Genomic DNA, 18,215 nt, shown 5'->3' on the forward strand with positions numbered 1-18,215 from the left:
AAGAAGGTCTCGTTCGGGCTTTAGCAGGGCGACCCCATACCTCTCAATGTCAGTAGGAGCAGTTCACATCAGCAGCTACCAGCTCTCTTCATGCGCAGCACCAAGTGTCTGCGTTCATTCCGTGTAACTCTATCTTAAACCCGCGTAGAGCCCAAAATGTTGGCATCAACATTATTTGTGTTATGTCTAATGTCTAATGTGGTGCGAGGATCAGACCTCCTAGCAACCTTGTGTTAGGTTAATCTTAGAGTGTGCAGCTCTCAGTGTGCAGACAGTTGTACCAAGTGTACCAGGCAAAGCTGATAGCATAGGAATAACATATTATTCTCAAATAAAGCAACTCGCCGCTTCTAGGGTGAAAGCTACAACAACAAGTACGTGTCGTGTGCAAAACTGAAGCCGAAGGCAAAACGGCTGTTTAAACATGTAATACACTCATGCTAACTTAACGCAATATATGTAATGAAGTATCCATATGACACCCCCCCATTGGTCCGAGCACCGCCAATCATAAGGGAAAAGGCAATACTAAATCAGATACAAAAATTGAAAGCAAAATTCAATAATTTTGAGCAAAAATAAGCTAAAAATATGTATGAATGAATATGTATGAATGAATATGTATAAATGCCTACAGTGGCCTCAATTCTAAATAAAAAATCACAAAAACCCTTGAATCAAAAGTCATCCGCCAGGTCTCAAAATTACGAAATGTAGAACCAGGTCTCATCCTTTCAAATGTTTGTAAGAGAAAAACCAAGGCACTTATCCGATATCCAAAGTCATGTGCCACCTAGACGTAATCTCCAGCGACATCACGTGAGTGAACTCTCCATCAGCTGAACATAGTTCATCTCTCCAATTCAGCGAGGGGAAAGTCATATTTCACCACAAAGCATTCCTCCCAGGCATCTCACGATTGGAAAGTATATGCAAAGAAAGTTGCAACAGCCTCCAGTATGAAATCACTGCCATCATCCGAAAATAGTTCAGCCATCCAATTTAGCAATGGGAAAGAACATACGTGCTCCTCCAGCATCGGATCCTCCTGCAACGTCAGAGGACAACTCGGTGGGTTCACCAGATCGCTGTGTGTCAGAAAGGCATTTGCCGCTGCAGAGATCTCCCATTGGCCTAGAACTCCATTTATCGCTGCCAAGGCCATAACTCTCTCGCCAGAACAGATCAACTCATGAGCCACCACGGGACGCATTAGCTGATCAAAATCGACGTCAGGAGCAGTCCTCAAGCATAGGCACAAATCAATGGCCCAATCGAACTCGCATTTTAGGCAGTGAAACACAGGTTGGACACACGTGAAGTCGGTGAACCGAAATGACAATCTATAGGCCGTGCTTAATGCTGCAAGCGGCAATGTTCCATAGTAATTGAGCATCCGATTACGGCACAGTGTCAGGAGGCGTTGAACGGCGTCTTGCGCAGGATGGGCATCCATGTTTTATGAAGAAAAACACCAACAGAAAGCCTGCGGCTACAGCCAGCAATACAGGTATTCCACCAAACAAACTCGAAAAAATAGTGTGGAAAAACGTGGGAATGAGACCAAAAACTTTTTCAAACGTAGTCACGAGGCCACTGCTTACTAATTTAAAAAAATGTGCCCTCGGATACCATTTACTCACTCCCTTGTCCATCCGGGGTCTACCCTCTCCAAAGCCTCAATCTCCCACTCCTCTAAGGCTTCGTACTGGGTCAATCTGGGTCTGGGATGTAATTCATTCATGCGGGTCCTTAAGTTAAACAGGATCCTACCATTAAAGGTACCATCAATAGGAAAGGCTAGAACTCCGTCATCTGCAGTATATTTTGCCCAATTCTCTAGCCACACACAGGTATGATACCCCTTTTCAAACATCATGAAAGAAGCAGGAGTATTCGGTGGAGGAATGATCACACCCTCTCTTGTTCTAATGGGTTTGTCTGTTTTAAAGAAATTCTTTACCTTGTCGGCAAATGACATTTTTCTCTTTATTCCATACATCATGTGTGGTCTACCTCGTATAATCTGTTCCCTATAGAAGCCTGAGTTTTGTGGATTAGGTAAAAACTCAGGATTCCACATATGCCTTTCCAGGCTCGCTTCTAACTCGGCCTGATTAATTTTTGTTTACTTTTGTGCTTCCAATGCTAACGCGACTTTTATTTTGTAGAAACCAATCAACTCTGCGAATACAACAATCCTTGTCCAATGGGTGCGCGGCCTTTCGCGAGAGTAGGTCTCACGCTCCGGCACTCACCCCTCCCTTACAAATTCGGCTTCTTTACACACCCGCTGTCCTGACCAATACCAGCGCGGCACGGAGTGACGTCAAAGCAGCCTTCCGCCCGACTCCCTCCTTCACAAGGTAACGGAAACTTTTAACTCTTCCTAAAGTGCGAGCGCAGAACTTAGTAACTAACACACAACGTCTGCCACTATGTTTGAGTGTTCTAAATAAGTAGAAAAATTTCCTCTCACTACAAGTAAACCACTTCTGTCTACTTTTTATTCACTCTGGATAGACTTCTTTGCCTGTCCCTTCACACTAGTAACATAGAACCCGTTATTCTTCTGACTCATCCACTTAGTCGGGGATATGTACTGAGCCAGGATTTCACCAGTGAACTATCTTACTTACCAGACAAGCCTCGGAGACCCTATTGTTCCTCCCACATGTGACCCTTTCTAGGTGATATCACAAGGGAAGTCTTATACAAAGGACTCGTGGCTATGAATTATTCAGATATAAAAGATCCTAATTAGTGTTTCCAGGTATTACTTCACCCTACACTAATGACTTCAAACTAGTGACTTTTCCAGCTGATCGGATTCTACTCACCGTCAGCTATATACCTCCCCGGGGATTCAGACTACACAGAACGCTTACAAACAATTCTTGGTTAATAAAACATGTAACATTTATAGCAGCAATGCAAAACTCATATACATTTATGTATAAATCCTTAGAACATTTCAAAATATTTGAACCAATACAGTAGAAAATCAGCAGCACATTTTATTTTCACGGTTTGTTTATCAACTACCCTGTCTACCTATCTTACTAGTCCTAACCATCCTCTGCTTACCAGAAAATTACTGATAGAGCGCGCAGTTCACCCGGGTCACTGGGTTTCCTAATTCTCACACGCACTGGGCCCTGGCGTGCACATTTAAACCAATGACTCGCGTTTGGCGTGAACCGGGTGAGATTATACACGCTACTATGAGTAATTCGGGGGGTGACTTCTCACCACTGTTGATCCTGTACCTGACTTACCACAGGCACGTTACTCCAGACGGATCAGGAGCTATCAGGGGACAGGTGACAGAGGTCCTAGAAGAGAATACACCTTATAATCCAAAATACATTGTCCACACTGTACCATATAATAACCACAGACACCTGATAAGTTTAAGAGTTTATAGAAAAATTTCAAAGTGAATATGTCAGAATTAGCAGAATACAAAGTAACACATCAAGCATTAAAATCACAACCAGAATATATCCGTGAATTAAAGCAAGGACCATTTGAGTATATGGGAACACTATGGGTAAGAGTATTAGGAACCAACTAATCACTGCAATGTTACACTAGGACCTGGGATATGAACGGGAACTATAACATTTATCTATGCTATCTTGCTAAGTTCACTGCAATCATACTAAGGGAAAAGGAAAAAACGGGAACATACTAATAAAATATGACAGTTTGGCAATTTTCTAAAGGTGGGGAGAGAAGTGGAACAATCTAATAAACAATTGCATATAACTTGTTTTCAAGGTGATAGAGCAATATCACAGGCAAGAGTGCTTTATTAAGAAAACGGGAAGGGAGAGAGAGAGAGAGACGCAAACCCACAGTCTGATAATTACCTAATTCAGAATGAAGACCAACCCTGGCCACGGGTCAGTTTGGAAGGACGGGGACAAGGACCCTCAGAAAAGGAATGCCAGAATGCGAGCAGGTACAGCTCACGGACAGTCGGGACAGGATACCCCTCAGGATTAGGTACAGGACTGGACCCACCAAGGCACGACCAACACCCACAGCTTCAGAAGCAACGCCTGCGTTGCCCCTTTCTGCAAGTAATCCCGATTGGGTTTTCGAATTTCCCAGCAAAGTGCTCCGCCAGCACTTAAGACTATTTCCACCCCTAGGAGTTTGTGGAAAGTATGGACAGAGTGCTCCGCAGCACTCAAGATTGGATCACCTATAGAGTTCATAGGGTCAGTGACAGGTCTGCTATTCGGACAAGTCGGACGATTTTCCTAGGCTAAACTAGGGCAGTTATACTCTTTGGGGACCCTTAGACCACCCACCAATGTTGCAAGTGACAGCTTCCCATATTATGATTGGTCAAAAGAAGTGGCCAGGACAATGTCACCTCCTAGAATTCAGAGTTCACATAATGCATATTTAATTTTCATTATCCGCCCCTTGGGTTCACGTTCCCATCATAGAAAATACAGTACTACAATGCAGTTCATAGTAGGTAGCAACAGTGTTGATTCTTTCAAGGTGAGATTCTGTCTCTCGGAGGAGCTTTCTCAGGCGCATTGGGCTTCAGGAGCCAGCTGGCTTGTTTCAGCTTCTGCGCAGTGGAGCTTTTCCCCGGTCACATGACGGAGCCCAGCAGAGCCTCAAGTATGGCTCCGCTCCCGATTTTCCCAGCCCCAGAGACACGATACATGAAAAGTAAGCGAAAACAAATTAGAGTCATGCATAAAATGATCACACTGTATACCAGGCTAAAACTAAACACACCCCTTACTTTATAACTTCTATAGTATTACATTTTAGTGCGAAAAGACAGATAGGCGAAAGCAGCGGTAGCAAGCAGAGTGCGTGGTGAGAGACAAGCGGCCATCTTTGCATCAGTGCGCATGAGCACAGATTCCCTCCAGAATGCGAGTGCGTCACATCACATGGGTATGACCGACGCATGCGCAGACTGAATTTCAGCGAAGCAGCCATTTCTTCTAGTGCAAGCTTTGTTAGTATGAAAAGACACACAGGCAAGCCTCTTGGGTACACCCGCGTGTTGGGGAAAATGCAAAATAAGTGACGAACAGTTGGATTAATATGATTATACATTAAACGAGGTTCATGAGTGGGAGCAAGTCGCTTTACGTGCGAATCCTTGCTCCATCACTGCCACTGCAGTCACACAGACGGGCTTGCGTGGGTTCCGATCATGGAAACTGAGAAAGGACTGTCAGGTTTATCCTTCAACAGACCACAGCTGGTTCAGCATACCCATTGTTCTCTCAACATGTTATTAGTGCGAGTAGCATTTCCATTGCGCTCCCACCTGTAAGGGAAATGTTTCTCTGAAGGCACTGAGCCGCCAGCTTGAGCTGCAAATAAAGAAGTCAGTATTGAGGGTGATATGACTGTGGTTAATTAGTTGCTTGGAAATTCTAATGTATTTTTATGCTGTGTTATGTTTTTGTAAGCCTGAGTATTTTTAGCTGCTGTAGTGTTGCTTATGATAAAAGCACAAACGTGTCTCTGAAGCACAAATGCAATTGGCTCAAGCCCAACATCAAGGAATCACCATATGAAAGAAAGCTCTATTAAAAAAAAGCTGGCACGTTTTTTTCATTGTGAAAATCACAGGCGGGCGTGATAGAGAAGGCAAGAGGAATTCAACATGTCTTCTGCATCAGTCTGTAGAAACCCCCAGCATTCACATGCAAATAGCATATGTATCTAACATTGAGTCAGGGTCTTCACAACCAAGACTAGAATGTTCAACTGTTACTGTTTCTGAAAGTGTGATAGGAATACCATTATATACATCACAGCACAACACTGAATGTCATCATTGTACATAGGATGCACATGAAGGAAGCATAAGAGCTTAGCAGTGTGGTATTGATCCAGAGCAACAGGGAATCCAATACCATATACTCACCTGGGCCCATAAACACACCTACACAAATTCAGCCTGGCAATAACCGCTGGAGTCAAAGTTTATGATTTTCTACCATTTCAAGATTAATCACCTCTTATTCTCAACTAATCTTTCACTGATCAAAAAGTTCTTTCCTCTGGTCAATGGACCATTAGTTGAACTAGTTGATGGTGAAATGCCATAAAATAATCTTCTTACATTTATAAAATGACCACAGACTCAGGAAATCTTTATCTAAATTAATTTCATGTTAACCACTTACAAAGCACAGTACAGTCTCCGTCACTCATAGGAAGGAAGATTCAATTAATCATCAAACACATACTTTATACCTTGCAATGACTTATGCTCAGAAAGGAGAGGATAGAGAGAGAAGAACATCTGCACATACACAGAAATAATAATTACCTAGGACGATGCGAACACCAACCCCCTGGCCAAGGAGATGGGAAGGGTCCCCCGGGAAAGATGAGGTAAACATAGGCTTCAGGACAGGATTCAGGACGTGATAGATGACCTCTCTAACACTGACGCTCGAGTAGCACCCCTCTCTGACTGTCATGATCGGTCAAATGGCGCCTACCTGACTACAACTACCAGAATGCAAAGGTGGTGGGAGGAGTTCTGGAGATATACCCCGGCGTAACACCAGGATGAGCTGTATGTGATTACTTTTCCGAACCTTGTTTGTTTCCTGTATGCGTTCCTCACGAGGGAACGGTTGTTTGGATTATTGGGAGAAGGACCGCTTTCTGGTGGCAAAGCGTTCCTGAATTAAGGGATTCCACTTGCAATCCTCCGGAAGGAAAAAGACCTTTGTTCCAGTCCTTCCTGCTCGCGGCTGCAGCGGGAAAGCACTCAGGCGTTCTCGGCGGAGACTCGTTGCTCTGAGCTCTGTGAAGGCGGAAAAAGCTCTGATACATTTTTCCGCATTGGTCCCCTTCCCGCTTGCGGCTGCAGCGGGGAAGAGTTTTGGCAGTACAAGTTCTCGGCTGAGACTCAGCATACCGGATCCAGGTAACGGCGGACAGAGTCATCTGTTGTTCTGCACTCCCTCCATTCCCGCTGGCGGCTGCAGCGTGGAAGGGATTCAGTTACTAACATTGGACCTGGCATTTTGCCGGTAAAGTTTGAGTACTTCTTCTTATTGGAAGCAACACGCCGGTAAGCCTCGGAGGAGGTTGGAACTTGTACATTGTTCTACTTGTTTTTTAGTGTTCCGTTTAGTTGGGCCCAGCTAGAAATACTTGGTTTGTTTTCTTTTTGTTCTTCTCTTGGATTTGGCCTGTGACTTGGAATAACAGAAGCCTTGTCCTTCAGTACACTACAGTAACTTCATTTCTTCAAGTGATACTTCGGATACTGGGTTCCTGGAGAGAGATCTTTATTGTTTCTGGGGCAGCGAGAAAAAAGGGTATGTTTGTTTAGGAATTTATGATATTCCATCCCTGAGTATCTGTGAACTGGATCTAATTCTGGGCTTGTCTTTTAGGAAGCCACCACAAAGTAGTGAAGTATCTGCTAACTAGAGAGGAAGGGCTTACCTCCTGCTTGATGTGGTAGGTAGAGGTTCATTAGCGAGAATGTATGAGAGTAGTTAGGATTGGATGCCTTAACCTTTGTTTTCTTTTGTCATTTCAGCTATCCCTTCCGTTGCTGCCCCTTCCCTTACCCTTTTCCCTCGCTTGATTACCTCTACACTCTGTGTTGTTGCAATAGTCCGAGTGTGGGGAAGTCAGGAGGCAGACCCCTTTCAGCATCACCCTGAACCCGAGGAGAAGACAACTGTGACACTGACACTCTCTTCCTCCTCGAGATTCTTCCGCGATCTTCTCCTAAAAAAATTAATTTAGGATACATGTTTCTGCATTTGATTCTTCATCAGCATCTCTTTTCACTCTGACAGCATCCCAAGCTCTGCAGCATTCAGCAAATTTCTGTCTAACTAACTAAGACTACCTCAATTATACTCTTCCATATTCATGTACTACCCATTAATGTTTCAACATCGGAAAAATACTAACTCTGATTGGACAGGCAAGGAGGGAAGATCATCACACCATGCTTATTTTTCATCTTAGTCAGTCTTTTGTTTATAGATCCAACCCCTTAATTTTTATTCAAAAATGTTATTCCCACCCGTATTCACATCTTATTAGAAACAAATGTTAACTTTTTCATGCATGTCTATTCATCAGGAGTCTTCGATGCTAGTTTCCAGGGTATGTATCTATTGTGTCCTTGGAAGGCATTCAAGAGTCTCGTTAATCTTCTGGCTCAATTTCACTAGGCATGCGCAGAGGTCAGGTGGTTAACTGACTCTGGACTCATACGAAAGTGCCAAAATTCACACTAATAAAAGAGTAAAAAAGACAAATGTTAATTTAAAAAATAAATGGGTTCACTGTATACCACTGTTAAAAAGGGTTCCAAAGACAACCGGTAACCAAAAACCCTTTTATGTTGCCCGGCGGTATCGCCTCTATGACCCACCAATATTAATCAATGAAGAAGCAGGCGCTGGAGACTGGAAGGCGGGAAACGAGGATTTTATTCTCTCCGGAGGAGAACACATCAATTCAGACAGCAAGTATCGTCACGAGGTGCTCTAACCACATCTCTGAGGCCGGGCCTCTTATACTAGAGTTTACGACCTTTATTGCACATAACACATTCTCGCAATATTTTAATACTTGAAAGAACATCCTCGGAATCTCCACTCCAGACCCGTTCCCACATATATTTACAGTTGGATTCCCCACCCCGGTCACAACAGGTGATGGTGGTTGCACAGCAGGGCATTCCGCCGATTCACGGAATGCATGGGGTTGATCGGATCTCATGGGGTGGGGGCTTTGATCGGTTCGGGGGTCTTTTGATGGGGAGGGGAAGCTTCCTACGGTACGGGGTAATAAACAGTATCCGCAGGGTCAGGTGGCGGCCTGGGAACGAGGAAGACAAACGGGGACACAGGAAAAGGGGGTTTGCATCAAAAGGGTTTGAGGCCATGAAAGGAATGAAGGGAGGTGTCGCGCTGGGAACAGGATGGGATTCCGTGGTGAAGCTGCGCTGGAGAGGGGTTTATGACCCAAGGCATGAGAGAGCGGGGGTTGTCAGCGTGCGGGGGAATGCTTGCGAGGTTAAGAGAGAGAGAGAGACGCGCTGGCTATTAGTGAGGGGCAGGGAGGCCATGGTGCTCAAAATGGCTGCCGCTTACGCGCACGAATGGGCCTGGAAAAGGGGGCAAGATGGCGCCGATAATGTTGACGTTTCGCAGTCTAATCTTTAACAGTCCTCCCTTTTCAACATATCTTAGCCAACTTGCTTACTCAATGTCAATCCTCATCAAATTCCTAACCTCGGCATCATATATTGCTCTCATACGTTCGTTTTCAAAGTCCACAGTCTTAGGACAAATACAATTTACACATAATGTACACAGGGGTGGTAGACATTGAATTCCTAAACATAAACCGCATAGTACAACCACAGGAATCAGGATAATGGTGAATAGTCTCCAGCCCCAGTTTTTAACGGTGCTCCAGAACCACCCACCCAGCGACCATTCTTCTTGTTCTTGGTGGACTTCTGAAGAGAGTCTATGAAGATGTTCGATGGCCTTGTACACTGAGGGTGAGTTGTCCGGTATGTACGTACAGCAGCTGGACCCAATAATGCGGCATGCTCCACCACGGTCCGCAAGAACCACATCCAGGACAAGGCGGTTCTGGAGGGCCACCAGGCGGACCGCTTGAAGTTCAGCGGTGTTGTTAGCAAGGATACCAGCCGTGATGTTCATTGTTGTCTCAACTGCTTGAGTCAGATGTCGGATGGCACGGCTGTTTGCCATCGGGCCCCAGAGGGGGACCAGTCCTTTCATAGCATCGATGAATTGCGCTCCTGTTGAATCGGCTTGTTCGATGTCCTTGGCTCGTTTTTGTCTATGATGATTTGCTGGTGCCACATAAGTCGGAGGCAGGATGAAGGAAATGAAACAAGTGCCCCCCCAGCCTTTGGGGAGCCAGGTGTAAGCCTTCGTGCCGCAGACGAAATACATGTTTGGAGATGCCACAAAGGAAGGTGGGTCGGCAGAGTCCAGAGTTCTAGAAAACCGGCAGGCACTGTGGCCCACCAACTGAGTCCCAAGCCCTTCCAGGCACATGTGGCCGGTGACGTTGATGACTGACAGGGCCACAGTCAGAGTGGCAGCCGTTCGTTTTCGCAGGTAGGAGAAGGTGGTTCTGGTTGGATTATTGAACACTTGCATTTCAACTTGTTCTTTAGCAGGGATGTCCAAGTGGATTGTGTTGTTGCTGGTCTGCGGGCAGAAGTGTGTCTTCGTTCTGTTCCGCCAGACACCGTGGTAGAAATGCGTTACCGTTTTGCTGGAGGTGGCATTGTCCTTAAAGCTTTCTTGCAGAAGCATCAGCCAGGCAAGACAGGAGCCGTGAACTGAGAAAGGTGAAGGGATGAATGGTATCGAATGTCCAGTGGCGTGGGGTAGCAACCCACAGATCCAACAGTTGGTGGCGTTGGTGGCAAGGTTGTGCTGGTGAAGTAGTTGCACGAAGGAGTTATTCCAAAATTCCTTTCGCCTCTCTCTGAGTTGGGGAGAGAGCGAAATCAGATAATGTTCCTTCATGGTGGTAGGCTGGACAGTGGTCAGGAATGTTTCGTGAGCAGGTGCATTTTCTTCCACAATCCAAAGTGTGGTCATGAGGAGAAAGCAGAAGAGGATTGTGATGAAGAGCGCAATAGTCTTTGGGCTATGGAGTCTGTCTGCCTTTGGGTTTCTGCGGTGGGTATTTCCTGTTTCCTTCATCATCTTCTTATTTGGCGCTTCCATCATCTTCTTATCTGGCGCTTCCATCATCTTCAAGGGGCTCGGTAGCGGGCAGAACCACAGACTTTGTTTTGCTTCTCTCCGGGTAACCTTTGGTAGTGTTTAGGTCACCGTTCTGAGATTTAACTCAGTCCGTGGTCTACTTAGCCGAGACTCCCTCCTTTCGACGTAGGAAATACCCTTCTCTCGATGGCACTGTGGGATCAGAGAATTTTGAAAGTTCAAGTGTGTCGGTATCAGGATAGCAGGTTAGCGATGGTCGGTCTTTGTTCAGGAGCTCTTCTTGGTTGTCGATGTTTTCGGTCGAGGTCAGGGTCGGGGAGATCTTCTTACAGTGGTGTGCATGCAGCCAGTTGCGTTTTCCCTCCACCCGTAGTGCTGTTCGGGTGGTGATGAGGACTTGCCAGGGGCCCGTCCACCGGGGTTCCAGACTCTTGGCACGCTGAAAATTCCGGATTAGAACGAAATCCCCAGGCTGAATGGTGTGTCCGGGACCCCTGGAAGTGTCAGGGATGGCATGCAGCACCTGTTGATGGATAACAGACAGCGTTTTAGTCAACTGACATAAGTAATCAGACATTAGGACGTCCGGGACGTCATGAATGGAAGTTGGTTTCGGCGCAGACCAGACATTCATAGGTCGGCCGAAAACAACCTCGTATGGCGTTAAGTGGTGTTTGGTGGGGGTGGAACGCATTGAAAGCAACGCCAGGGGGAGTGCGTCTGGCCATTTCAGTCCTGTGGTAGCCACTATTTTGGCCAATTTTAGTTTCAGTGTGGCGTTATGTCGTTCAACTAGTCCAGCAGATTGGGGGTGGAAGACTGCGTGGAACTTTTGTTTTACACCCAACCCCTTCAAAATGAGTTGGATAACTTCGGCTACGAAGTGGGGGCCATTGTCGCTCCACAAAATTCGACAAAGGCCGTAACGGGGGAAAAACCCCTTTAACAGTACTTTTGCTGTGGCCATAGCAGTGTTGTCACGGGTTGGATATGCTTCCACCCATTTGCTAAATGCGCATACCACCACAAGTACATATTTCAGGCCTTGACATCTGTCTAGTTGGATGTAGTCCATCTGCAGGACTTCAAATGGGTGATTCGGGACCCCGAACCCTCCCCGGGGTACTACAGTTCCTTTCCCGGGGTTGTGTTGCAGGCATATCAAACATTGTTGGACCAGGCGTTTGGCGGACTCTGTGATCTTATCATTGTGCCAAACTCTGGAGACAAGTTCAATCATGGGGGCTGATCCTATGTGGGCAGGGGAATGTGCCATAGTCAGTATGGGAATCAGGTATGAGTCAGGTAATAACCATTTGTTTGTGTCTTTTGTCCGCCAGCAGCCTTCTTCATCTTTCAATCCCACCCGTGTCCATTCAGCCAGTTCGTGTTGTGTGCTAGCCATTTGAATGTCTCTGATAGTGTCCCTAGCGTCAGACCATTTTTCTGCTTGCGACCTGGTCACGTACATGCGTGTTGTCGTCCTATTTTCGGCTGTCGCTCGGGCGGTGAGGTCGGCTAGTGCATTTCCCTGTCCGATAATGTCTGTCACCTTTTTGTGTGCCTGGCATTTGATGACTGCAAGCTTTTTGGGGAGAAGGACGGCTTCGATCAAGGCGGAGACTAGGTCCCCGTGCAAAATGGGGGTGCCGTGTGAGGTCAAGAATCCCCTCTCCCTCCAAAGGAGCCCAAAATGGTGAACCACCCCGAAGGCATACTGGCTGTCGGTGTAAATGTTTGCTGTGATTCCTGTTGCTAGGATACAGGCTCGTGTCAGGGCAATCAGTTCCGCTGCCTGGGCAGATCGTTGCGCTATGCGGGCTGTCTCGACTACAGTTCGAGCTGTGGTGACTGCATAGGCAGCTGAAGTGGTGCCATCGGGGAGTTTGATGCAAGAACCGTCCACCCACAGCTCTCCGTCGGGGTCAGGGAAAGCCGTGTCTCTGAGGTCAACCCTACTTCTAGTCTGTTCGTCTGTGAGGGTCACACAGTCATGTACAGGGTGCGCATTAGGATCGTTTTCTGGTAAGGGCAGCAGGGTTGCTGGGTTCAGTGTGGTGCATCTCTTCAGAGTGATGTGGGGTGCGAGCAGAGTCAGTTCGTATCCTGTCAGTCGTGCACTCGTCAGGTGTTGCGTTTTGGTTTGGTTTAGGAGGGTGTCAACTGCATGGGGTACCAGTACTGTGAGGGAATTCGAGAGCACGATCCCCTCACTCTGTCGGATAGAGATTGCAGCAGCAGCTACGGCTCGAAGGCAAGCAGGCAGGGCTCTGGCTACAGGGTCAAGAGTGGCTGAGAAGTAAGCGCATGGTCGTTGCTTTGAGCCGATGGACTGGGTCAGGACAGATAAAGCGCACCCCCCTTTTTCATGGGTGTAAAGGGAGAAGGGCTTTGTGTAGTCGGGGGTACCCAACACAGGGGCCGAGCAGAGGGCATCTCGTAGTTGCATGAAAGAAGCCTGACACTCAGGGGTCCAAGGGAGTGGGAGAGGGATGTCCTTTGCTAACAATGAAAGCAGTGGTTTTACTACAAGACTAAAGTTGGGCAACCACTGTCGGCAGAAGGAGGTGAGGCCTAGTAGGGAGCGGACCTGTTTCTGGGTCTTAGGGACGGGGGTGTCGAGAATGGCTTGGATCCGGTCAGGAGTCAGTTTCCTTCCGTCTTTGGACAAAAGGTGGCCTAGGTAAGTGACCTGGGGTTGGCAGAATTGCAACTTCTTCTTAGAGACCTTGTGGCCATTTTCTGCAAGGAAATGCAGGAGTTGAATGGTGGCTGTGACGGCTAGTGGAGTGGTGTCGGCTGCCAAGAGGATGTCATCGACATATTGCACTAATACCACTCCATCGGGTAACTGGACTTGATCCAGTTGTCTCTTGAGGGCCTGGCTGTAGATGCTAGGGCTTTCTGTGTAGCCCTGGGGTGCTCGGCAGAACCTATATGAGCGGGCTTTTAGGGTGAAACCGAAGAGATATCGGCTGTCTGGGTGGATGGGGATGGAAAAGAATGCGTTTTTGAGGTCAATGACAGTGAAGGTGGTGGCGGTGGAGGGAATCAAAGTCAGGATGGTGGTAATGTCCGAGACCACAGGGTACTGGGGCACCACCACTTTGTTGATCTCTCGAAGGTCAATGATGAAGCGGTATGCTTTCTCATCTCCTTCTCCCTGTTTCTTAATGATGGGCAAGATTGGGCTGTTGCAAACGTTGCTAACTACTTCCTCTACCACTCCTGCGTCTATCAGTGATTGGATGATTTCTACCAATGCCTTCTCGCCTTCGGGCGATATCCGATATTGTGGAAGTTTTGGGAGTGTTGCATCCGGTCGAACAGTGATGTGCACTGGGTCAATCATCATGCGCCCTACATCCGAATCCGTTTTGGCCCACAGATACGGAGGCAGAGTGTCAAGCAGGGAAGTGTCAGCGTCGGTGATGGAAAACATGTGTCTGGGGGGGCAATGTCTAAGCAGAACAGGATTGTCGTAAAGGAAGACTCGGACTCCATCTTGAGAACATCTAATCGTCGCTCGGAAGTGTTTCAATAAGTCGAGTCCCATAATTGCGTCAGGGCTATTGGAGGAGAGCAAAAATGTGGTGTCAGTGGTGTTGTTTTCTAAGTCAAAGAGGATTGGGGCGGACAAAGGGTTAGTGGAGGGCGTCCCATCGAAACCTGTCGATGTTATTAGTAAGCCAGACAAGGGTGCCCTTGGAATCAGTCGTTTAGATAACGCACTACGTGTTGCGCCAGTGTCTACCAGGAATGGTGACTTTGTACCCAAGACCTTAGCAGTGACATAAGGGCCTTGCTGGTCAACATGGAGCTCGACTGGATCCCTCCCTTGCCCTAGGCAGTCCTATGCGAAGTCATGAACGTCATCGTAGTCAGATTGCTGGCATTGGTTCTGTCGGGGTCGATCAAATGTGTTTGGTCTACTGGATCTATCATTAGTTGCGTTGTTTGGGGGCCCTCGCTGTGGTCCCCTATTTCTTGGTTCGTTTGCTGAATCTCTAGGATCTCTATTTCTGGTGAGTTCCAAAAGAACCGGGCACTGAGATTTCCAGTGGCCCGATCCTTTACAGAAAGCACACTGGTCCTCTCTAATGTCTGTACGTCCAATGTGGGGAGTTGAAGCACGGTCTTTGGGAGGTGCCGTTTTAGGGACATTCATCTGATGGTTTCCTCGGTATTGGTCTCGTCCCAGAGTCACCCCTTGCAGTTGAGCTATCATCACCCTCTCTTTTAATTCTTTCTTCTTCCTCTCTGTGGTTCTATCGTTTTCGTTTTTCTGATGTTCATAATATTGGGCCATCTGGAGGATAGCCGTAGGTTTGGAGGCTGCCCAACTACTTTCACTGGCCTGCAGTTTCTGCGAGACCTCCGGTGATAAGCCCTTAACGTAATTCTGGACAAACAGATGGTGTCCGGTTGCAGTGGTCAGGTCCTGGCCGCTGTAATCGGAGAACACCGTTTCAAACCGGGAGAAGTATTCCGATACATCCTCCTGAGGTTTCTGGCGACAAGCCGTTACTATCGACCAGTCCACTTTCTTTTCTGGGATCAGGGTTTTTAATTTCTGCACGATTTTATCCGGGAGGTCTAAAATGGCTTTTAAAGGCTTTTGTCCGGGTTCTCGTTGTCTGTCTATGCCATCAAGTTGTGACCAGTTATGTCCAAACAGCTCAGAGTGGTCGACTTTCCGGATTTGCTTCCACACATCAGCTGGTAGACATAACCCGAAAAACAAGTCGATGTCAGCTAGAGTCATAATCGTCGAACCTAGGGCCGTACCCAACTCAGTATAGAAGGCAGTGGGGTTTTTACGTAGGTCAGGCAGAGATTTCCGGAAGGTCAAAATCTCTTGCCGGTCCCATGGTTGGTAGACCCAATTGTATACTACCCTTCCCTTTGCATCTTTGTTATTTGCGTCATCGTGAGTCCCTTCACCTCGTGGAGGAACCCAGTAAGGGGCAGCCTCTCGTATCGGCATCATAGTGTTAGGTCGTTCAGTTTGTGGGTCGGTTGCTACAGATGTAGTGGATTCGAATTTTGATTTTTGTTCAGTGAGGTGGCGGAGAACCTTAAGCGTACGCGTAAGGAGGTCCGTCACATCACTCTCACTCTCATCCCCGATATCAACCTTCCGATACAGAGTCGTTAGGCTCTGTGGACCTTTTTCTTGATATCGGTCCTCGTACGCATTTAAGACGTGGTAACACAGTTGTACAGTAAAGTGTCGTCTGTGACTCCCAGTATAAGAATTAAACACATCCGTGACGGACTCTTCATCCTCCCTCTTCTCTACCAGTATCTTTGCTATCTTGTCAACCCCTGCTTGTTCATGTTTGTTTAGTCTATATGCTCTAACAGGACCAATCCTTCGGGCTTCTGGGTCGCCCGGCGTTGTTGTTTGCGTAACATCTAATACGAGGAGTTCAGCCGGCACGGAGGCCATGGGGGCTGAAGCCGTGGGGCTACTCTCGTTGGTATCTGGGGATAGTGGGTGTTGGGCTAAGGGTTGGGAAGGGGCATATGGAGGGGGCATGTGGATGATCGGAGGACCTAGCAGCAGATCATCGTTGGTTCGCTGTTTTGAGTGTAATTCGGGGTAGAGCACGGAGGGGGTTCTAACCAGACACTGGCTTGATGTTTCTATTTCTAGCTTCTGTTTGGTATCCTCTCTTTCTTTTATCTCTTTCTCTAGTTTCTGAGCCGCTAGGTGGGCTGCTTTCCGCAGCTCTTTTTCCAACCTACTCTCAGTTCTCTTTTTGCGTTGTTCGGCCTCTTTTCGCCACATGCCGAAGCTGTCAAGCATAGTGGACGTCGTCTTGTTTTTACCAAGGGCTGTTTCTAGTGCGATTATTCTATCGTTTTCGAAGGATCCTATCAGTGGCCACTGACTTTCTCGATCCTTTTTTGTATATTTATGCCACAGCTGGCTATAGGCTATAGCGACTAATCCATGCTTTGTGAACATGTCCTTATTAGGGGTACCTTCCAGCGGAACCGGATGGTTCATCTCTAATAAGCGGTCCGGGCTAAACAGGCTACTAACCAGTGGGGAGAAGACAGGCATGACGGATCACAATGGGATAATAGTCAGCACTACCTATCTTATCACTGCGCGCAAAGACTAGACAGAATATTTCTATTCTACGTTGTTTGCACGTAGTGAATACCTCATGAATCAATTCTGAGCGATCAATGTTAGGTCAAAAAATAAAAAATCAATATGGTCAATGGGGAGAATAAGTAGGCTCGCAAAGGTTCGCGTCACCTACCCTTTCACTATCTGCAAAGAGGGGACCTAATCTTCCCTGTTTGTAGACAGAGAATCTCCAGAAAACAATCTATAACAGTTAATCAATGGGGGGAAGGGGCAATTGTTCAGTGGGGGAGAAAGATAGGTCCGACGGGTGCGTACCTATCCTTCGCTGTTTATAAAGGGAGAGCCTGTTGTTTCTCCGTTTGTAGACAGTGAATCTCCAATAAATTAACAAAAAGTAATACTAGTATTTTCTCAACAATTATCAATTACTTTCAATTATCTATCACTTTCGCAGTTCGTCGTGTTTACACGACCTTACCCGGACCGCATGGACAGTTTCTCGTCTTCCGAATCCAGCGCCCGATCGTCCTCTTCTCTTCGTACTTCTCGTGGCACTCCTGATGGTTCCCAGTCAGGACCGCAGATCACTCGAGAGAGGTCTGTTCGGAACCAGTGAAGTTCGGATGATCGGCTGTCAGACGAGGGTCTATCGGACAGGGTACCTTCCGATCGTTGCAGTCGTTCACTCTGTCGTCGGGACCTCTCCCACTGGATCCACGAGTCGCTGATGGGCCCCACGTTTGGGACGCCAATTGTTAAAAAGGGTTCCAAAGACAACCGGTAACCAAAAACCCTTTTATGTTGCCCGGCGGTATCGCCTCTATGACCCACCAATATTAATCAATGAAGAAGCAGGCGCTGGAGACTGGAAGGCGGGAAACGAGGATTTTATTCTCTCCGGAGGAGAACACATCAATTCAGACAGCAAGTATCGTCACGAGGTGCTCTAACCACATCTCTGAGGCCGGGCCTCTTATACTAGAGTTTACGACCTTTATTGCACATAACACATTCTCGCAATATTTTAATACTTGAAAGAACATCCTCGGAATCTCCCCTCCAGACCCGTTCCCACATATATTTACAGTTGGATTCCCCACCCCGGTCACAACAGGTGATGGTGGTTGCACAGCAGGGCATTCCGCTGATTCACGGAATGCATGGGGTTGATCGGATCTCATGGGGTGGGGGCTTTGATCGGTTCGGGGGTCTTTTGATGGGGAGGGGAAGCTTCCTACGGTACGGGGTAATAAACAGTATCCGCAGGGTCAGGTGGCGGCCTGGGAACGAGGAAGACAAACGGGGACACAGGAAAAGGGGGTTTGCATCAAAAGGGTTTGAGG

The sequence above is a fragment of the Lissotriton vulgaris genome, chromosome 1_1 (genome assembly GCF_964263255.1).
Source record: "Lissotriton vulgaris chromosome 1_1, aLisVul1.2, whole genome shotgun sequence".
Taxonomy (NCBI): domain Eukaryota; kingdom Metazoa; phylum Chordata; class Amphibia; order Caudata; family Salamandridae; genus Lissotriton; species Lissotriton vulgaris.